This window comes from Elephantulus edwardii, unplaced genomic scaffold, assembly GCF_000299155.1.
Source record: "Elephantulus edwardii isolate Elephantulus edwardi_28Jun2011 unplaced genomic scaffold, EleEdw1.0 scaffold00003, whole genome shotgun sequence".
NCBI classification, from domain to species: Eukaryota; Metazoa; Chordata; class Mammalia; order Macroscelidea; family Macroscelididae; genus Elephantulus; species Elephantulus edwardii.
In genome coordinates this window covers 33,705,243-33,712,384 of record NW_006399753.1, presented here as the reverse complement: position 1 = coordinate 33,712,384, position 7,142 = coordinate 33,705,243, and the positions used below count along the sequence as shown (strand labels likewise).

The 7,142-nt window shown below is 38.8% G+C and overlaps 1 pseudogene; it reads right to left on the bottom strand.

Annotated features, from left to right (window-relative positions):
- Positions 1–1,119: 1,119 nt before the first annotated feature.
- On the bottom strand, positions 1,120–1,770 carry LOC102843839 (annotated as a pseudogene).
- Positions 1,771–7,142: the final 5,372 nt, after the last annotated feature.

Here is a 7,142-nt window from a genome sequence, read left to right as displayed (position 1 = left end):
AGGGTTTATTTTATATATAGATGGATAAAGGATATAAATAATGTACTTTATTTACATATAAATATATATAATTGTGGTGTTAGCTTAAAAGTTTGCTTTTCTAGTCATTACGTTAGCTCTCTCTGGTCTCCACCTACCTTACCTGTAAACACATGGTCTTATAAACACATGGTCATCAACAGCTGTGGAACTAGGATGAGTGAGAGTGTTTCCCACACTGAAGAGCAAGATTTGAAGGAGTCTAGAGCAAGTTCCTCATGAGAGAGAGACCTTGGTGGCAAGGTGATGGTGGTAGAGAGACTGTGGCATTGCTATGGCAGACTGTGGCAAGGTCTAACCAGAGGAGCCCTGAGATAAAGGTCACAAAGGTTTTGCTGTTCTTGCCTTTGATGATGGAAAGAAAAGCTGGCTGCTTTGAATTGAAACCAGGGAGGACTTGAACTAATTGAGTAATTGTGCCTTGGGACTGCTCAACTAAAACCTGGACTTACATTGAGTGATATTTACCTACCCCACTGTCCATCTTCCCTAATAAACCCCACACTTGGTACCACAGCCAGTGAGTCAGCAGTGAATATCAGACCTGAATGATTGGTAGAAAGAGGTGCAGGAGCATGTAGGATGGTGTGTCTGACCAAGTAGCTGTCTATTTGCTGCTAAGGATATTATTGATGGGAACAGTTCCCCTTTATGAGGCAGGCAGAAGTCAGACTTGGCCCCTCCCATGTTGCATTGTCTCTTTTATCAATAATGTACTATATTTTTTTTTTAAATTTGAAACACAACTTTATTCTGGTTCTAAACGAAAAGAATGGGAATGACAGTAACAAACAAGATTTTACCACGGAATATTGTGATTTGACTGTAGCAGTCTTGTATTTGAAACTCAAGAAGGAAACTGCCTTCCAAAACAGCTAAATATGCAGGTCCAAAAAATGAAGGGTTTTTTTAACTGTCACACTCACTCCGAAGCCCATTCATCTCTCCTTCAGCATCCCAAAGATTAGCACATGTTCTGCTTAGCTAGATAATAAAGTGGCAAACACGCAGCACCACTGACATCACAGGACAGTTGCCTATAAAACTAGACTTCTGACGCTGGGCTCCAGCTTCGTTCTCTCACAGATCGTCATCCTCGTCCGGGAGAGCAGTTGTCTGCGCAACCTCTAAATCGTGCTCATATTGTGCTGCCAAAGCTGGGTCCATGACAACTTCTGGTGGGGCAAGAGCAGGCATGGCAACAAACTCCAAGTTAGGGTCTCCAATTAGTTTTCTAGCAAGCCAAAGGAAAGGCTTTTCAAAGTTGTAGTTACTTTTGGCAGAAATATCGTAGTATTGAAGATTCTTCTTTCGGTGGAAAACGATGGATTTTGCCTTAACTTTCCTGTCCTTAATGTCCACTTTATTGCCACACAACACAATGGGGATGTTTTCACATACTCGAACCAGATCTCTATGCCAGTTAGGCACGTTCATGTAGGTAACTCTCGATGTTACATCAAACATTATAATGGCACACTGGGCTTGGATATAATAGCCATCCCTCAGTCCCCCAAATTTTTCTTGGGCAGCTGTATCCCACACATTGAATTTAATCGATCCTCTGTTGGTGTGGAACACGAGAGGATGGACCTCCACACCCAAGGTGGCTACATACTTCTTCTCGAATTCACCAGTCAGGTGACGTTTCACGAACGTCGTTTTGCCAGTACCACCATCACCCACCAACACGAGTTTGAACTGGACTTGGGGTTCTTCTTGGGCGGCCATCGTGATGGTTCTTCCAGAAGCGTCTCTGGGCCCCGCCTGGCTGAGGGATGGAAAGACGGCAGAAGCCAATAATGTACTATATTAAAATACATATAATAATACCTCTGATAGCCTAATGGTAAGAAGCTGTGCTGCAATCCCAAAGGCACAAAGTATTAATCTAACAGCTATTCTGCAGTAGGATGGGTAATCTCCTCCCATGAGATTTACTGCCTCTGCCTCTGAAAACCCACTGGAGAGTCATTTATGGGTTGGCTCTGACTTGACAGCATACAACAATAGACAATAATCACAGTATTTTCTTGCAGAATAGTGAAATACATCAGAAAAGTAGCTGATTTGATGATTCCTTGCCTTGTCATTAAACATAAACTCATTGCTGTGGAGTTGAAATGGACTCATAGTTGACCTTCCAGCAGGTTTCTGAGACTGTACATCAACGGGGTTTGGGGAGGGGAGAGGAAGCAGGAGAAGAGATTGTCCCACATTTCTCCCTTGGAGGTGCTAGTAGACTCAGATTTCTAGAGAGCTGTGGCCTTTGGACTAGTAGCTCAGTTCCCTACAGAATTTGTCACCAGCTGGTTAAAATGTAACAGTAATTTTAATATTTATTTAAGCAAGGAAAAAACCCTTAGGTCAGTTACTTCTATTTCTATATGTAATTAGAAAATCTGAAAGAAATCTTCCTAAAAGATTTTTTGAAATATTTCTTCTCCAAGTATATAGAATGCTCATCATAAGTGTATATAGCATTTTCTTTATTTTGTCATTCTTTCCTCGCTTTCTTTCTCATTCTATATTGCGTGTGTGTGTGTAAGAGAATTTTTTTATTAATTTTAATGAAAGTTTAAGAACTTTTTAACAAATGGTGCTGGCAAAATTGGAAAACTATCTGCAGAAAACACAGCAAGATCCATACCTCACTCCATACACAAAACCCAATTCGAAGTAGATTATGGACCTAGGACTAAAACCAAGTACTATAAACCTCATTAACAAATAGCTTGGAAGAACTCTAAAAGTCCTAATCCACAACATAAACAGTCTTTCAAGCATCCTGGAAAATCTACAACCAGGAGACGATAAAATAGATGAATGGGACTTTCTAAGAATTAAATCCCTATGCACATCCAAAAACTTCTCCAACAGGGTAAAAAAAGGAAGCCACAGATTGGGGGAAAATATTTCATAATGACATGTCTGACATGGGACTTCTATGTAGAATTTATAAAAGACTCCAGCACCACAACAAGACAAAAGTAAATAACCCAATTGAAAAATAGGCACAGGATATGAATAGACAATTCACCAACAAAGACATTCAGATGGCAAACAAACCCATGAAGAACTGTTCAAAATCCCTACCTCTAAGAGAGATGCAAATTAAAACAACTATGAGATATCATCTCATACCAGTAAGAATAGCAAAATTTGGCAGAACAGCAAACATCAAATGCTGGCGAGGTTGTGGAGAAACCATAACCCTTATTCACTGTTGGTGGGAGTGTAAAATGCTGCAACCACTATGGATGGCTGTTGGCGCTTTCTCAAAAAGTTGCAAATAGAAATACAATTTGACACAGCAATTCCACTACTGAGACTTTACCCTAAAGAAACCATAACTGCCACCCAAGCAGATATATGCACACCCATGTTTATTGCTGCTTTGTTCACAATAGCAACGAGCTGTAAACAACACAAGTGCCCCTCAACAAATGAAGATTTTTTTTTTAATTGTAATAGTTTTACCTTAACGGGATATCTAAATAGTAGCTTGTTAGTAACACTTTCCAGCATTTTAACATGTTTGAATTAACTGAACTTTTTTATTCACTGTTTGGTGAATTTAAAGAAATTTAATTTCTAAAGTTTTTCCATTTTCCCCTATCACAGTATAACAATAAATAATCTGTGTAGGACTTTAGCGCATTGCATGCAGAAACACTTTCGAGAATCATAAAAAACATGAATAAATCTATTTGAAAAACCCACTTATCAACAGTTATAGCCAATATGATTCAGTGGGTCTTCTGATGGAAGCAAGTTTAATTTGAATTTCAGCAAATAGTTTGTGTGTGACAACTATAATTTGCTCTTTTCAGCTCAGTGCTGTTTAAACTATTTATGGGAGAAAAGTAGTATCTTTGAAAACTGAGATCAGACTTTCTGTTATGATAAACATCAGAGTATGTAGATCTGGTTAGCTAATACATCTTTTAATGTAAACTGAAATCCATTTTCCATTTCTTTTTTATTACAGAAATCTTATTTTATTTCTTTTACGTTTAAAATTTCATGGTGGTAAAGTATATATAATAAAAATTTGCATTTTATTTACTTTTGATTGCATAATTCAAGAACATTATTTACACTCACTTATACTGTACAATCATCTCCACTACTTCCAAAAATTTCCCCTTTGCCCTAAATTAGGAAGGGTGTGCATCAGGGTTGTATCCTTTTCCCATATCTATTCAATCTGTATACTTAGCAAATAATACGTGAAGCCAGACTCTATGAGGAAGAATGTGACGTTGGGATTAAATGATGACTCAACCTGCGTTATGCAGATGACACAGTTCAGCTTTCTGAAAGTGAAGAGGAGAAGAAACACTTGCAGCAGAAGAGCAAGGACTACAGCCTTACATATGGATTACATCTTAACATTAAGAAAACAAAGAACTTCACTACAGGACCAGCAGTCAACATTATGATAGACAGAGAAAGGATTTAAGCTATCAATTATTTAATCTTGCTTGGATTAACAATCAACATCTTTGGCACCACCAGTCAGGAAACCAGGAAATGTATTTTGCATTCTCCACTGTCAGAAAACTCTCCAAAATATAGAAAAGTAATGATATAAGTATGAAGACTAACGTGGGCCTGATTTAAGACATGGTCTTCTCAATTACCTGCTGTGAATCAGAGAGTTAGACAATGAACAAGGATGAGAGAAGAACAATTGAAGCCTTTGAGTTGTGGTGTTTGAGAAGAGTACTGAGTGTCCCATGGACTGCTAAAAGAACAAGCAGATATGTCTTGCAAAAAGTACAGCCACAGTGCTCCTTGGAAGCAAAGAGGGCAGAGTCTTTCATACTTCGGACATGTAGCTAGGTGAAGCTATTCCTTGCACAGGGCCATCATGCTTGGAAAGACAGAGGGTCACTGAATAAGAGGAAGTCCCCCAATGAGAAGGATTGACATGATGACTTCAGCAATGTACTTTAGTGTGTCAGAGATGATGAAGACGGCACAGGATAGGGCAGGGTTCAGGTCAGTGTGCATAGGGTTGCTGTGAGTTATACTCAACTCAATGGCACCTAACAACAACAACACAAAATCTTGGTACATCTTAAGCAATAACTCTCCATTCCCTTTTGTCAACAGCCCTTGATAAACACTAATACAGTTTTATTACAATTTTTATTTTATATTGGTTTGATTACAAATGTCATATACATTGTTTCACACTATTCTTAATTCATATTGTGTTTCTTACAGTCATTCCTATTTTTAATGTTTCATAAAATTAGTCACCATTGGAACATGCCCACTGTTACCTTATCTTTTCAAGTCCCCGTGATATCTTTCCCATTTCCTTTACCCCATCCTTCTACCCAACTGGGCAACCTTGTGATTTCTCCCCTACCCATCCTTACACCTCTGCTCTTAGCCCCTCCTCCTCTGGATACTAATAAACTTTGTCTTCACTCATTTAGCTATTCTAGATATTTCACATGAAATAATACTTGTCCTTTTATGATTTACTTAACTTCTATATTGTTTTGATAATTAAGGGAAAAAAGCATAATAATATTTTCAATTTTATTAACAGATATTTAGAAAGTCTTAGGGTGGGAAATGGAGTAAATATTTAAATATTTAATATATATCTTTTTCTTCAGTATCTGGAAACAAAATGTGTATGTGTAATAATTTTTATTAACTCTCAAAACAACTTTATCCAGGTACACTGGCCTGAGAACCCAGATCTCAAGGGCGAAAACCTCTAGGAGGAAAAAGCATATTCTCATATGACCAGGATCCTGTTGTGGACCTCTGGAACGTTCACTTTGTTTTCTTCTTTGGCTTCTCCACTGTCCTAGTCCTTGGCAGCACGTCTGTGACTTTCCTGCCTGGTTACAGGATGCATGAGTGGGCCGACAGGGAGGCTGAGAGGTTTGTAAAGTACCAAGAAGCCAATGATCTCCCCATCATGGAATGCAATTGCTTTGACCCCAGCCAGATCCAACTGCCAGAGGAAGAGGTTTAACAAGTTGCCAAGAGGGGCCCAGGAAGTACCACACTCATTACCCCTCTGTTCCCTTTTCTGCCTTCTCCTCAAAAGCTCCTAATTAAGGAGGATAAAAATCTGGAAACTAAACAATTTTATTCATACCTAATTAAACAATGCTACTCACATTTTCATATCAAATTAAATTTTCCACCTTTAAAATAAGTAATTTCCCTTAAATATGGCTTTGTTGTTGCTGTGTATGATGAGTGGCAATTTACCATAGCCGACCCTCTGGTGGCTTTTCAGAAACAGTTAATCACACCGATGAGATTGCATGTCCTTCTCCCATTAAATATGGCTTTGGTCCTAGAAAAAGAACAAGATAAAGCTATGCAAAGGCACTTGACTGTGTGGATCACAACAAACTGTGGCTAACTCTGAGGAGAATGGAATCCCAGAACACTTGATTGTGTTTATGTGAAACCTATACTTGGACCAGGAGGCAGTCATTAGAACAGAGCAAGAAAACACTGCATGGTTCAAAATCAGGAAAGCTGTATGACAGGGATGCATTGTATCTCCACGCCTTTTCAATCTGTATACAGAACAGATCATCTGGGAGACTGGGCTGTATGAGGAGGACTGTAGCATCAAGATTGGAGAAAGACTCAGGAACAACCTGCATTACACAGATGAGACAACCTTGCTTGTCGAAACTGAAGAGGAAATGAGGTATTTGCTGCAGAAGGTCAAAGACTGCATCCTTCAATATGGATTGAAGCTCAACACCAAGAAGACAAAAATTCTCACCACTGCATTATGTTGGCAGCTTTAGCTTGCTTGGTTCCATTAATAAACACTCTTGGAATCAGCAGCCAGGAAATCAAAAGACAAAAATGTGGGGAAAATCTGCTGTCAAGGACCTGTCCAGAGTACTAAAGAGCAATAATGTCAGTCTGGAGACTACGGTGTGCAGAATCTAGGCCATAATCTTTGCAATTACCTGCATCAGAGAACTGGACAATGACTAAAAATAATAGAATTTTTGCCTTTGAGTTGTGATAATGGAGAAGAGTATCGAATATGCCATGAACTACTAAGAAAACAAATAGAACCATCTTGGAGAGGGTGA